The 611-nt window shown below is 37.0% G+C and overlaps 1 non-coding gene across 1 annotated transcript; it reads right to left on the minus strand.

Annotated features, from left to right (window-relative positions):
- Window positions 1-213: 213 nt before the first annotated feature.
- Window positions 214-287, minus strand: TRNAT-AGU (transfer RNA threonine (anticodon AGU)). Its single transcript has one exon. It is a non-coding gene; the product is annotated as a tRNA-Thr (tRNA).
- Window positions 288-611: the final 324 nt, after the last annotated feature.

The following is a 611-nucleotide window of genomic DNA, read 5'->3' on the forward strand; positions in this document are numbered from 1 at the left end:
CCAGAATCTCCGTCCGTAATGAGCAAAACCATAAATCACAAAAATTCTCGAAGCACTCCAGAGAATTTTTGCGTTATTATTTACACACGACCGACGATTACTTGAAAACACTTACAAATATTAAAGAAACGGGTTTGTACCTAGAGGAAAAAGAAAAATAGATTTCTTGTCGTAATTGAAAAAGATATTACGCAGATTTGATTAACTTTTAAAAGGCACCGGCGAGAATCGAACTCGCGATCTCCTGTTTACTAGACAGGCGCTTTAACCAACTAAGCCACGGCGCCGTAGTTATTAATTTATTTCTTCTGTCTAAAGTAAGACTAGTTTAAACCTTTACCAATTTATGCTTAAAGATTTCCACTTGCTCTTCAAAGACGAACCACATAGACGAATCTTTGGGGGACATGCACGATTCTCTGACTACACATCGTGTATACGCAGCAACTGCTACGGATCAACCATTGAAATATTCATGCCATTGTTATCAAACGAAAAACCAGCTGCGGTTTATAGGATTTTCACATTGTCTACAAGGTGTTCAAAATATTCTGTTCTTCCTGACTGCCTCAAGATAAGAGAGATAGAAAATCGCTTTATAGAAAAATATT

Source organism: Tachypleus tridentatus, chromosome 7 (genome assembly GCF_004210375.1).
Source record: "Tachypleus tridentatus isolate NWPU-2018 chromosome 7, ASM421037v1, whole genome shotgun sequence".
Lineage (NCBI taxonomy): Eukaryota > Metazoa > Arthropoda > Merostomata > Xiphosura > Limulidae > Tachypleus > Tachypleus tridentatus.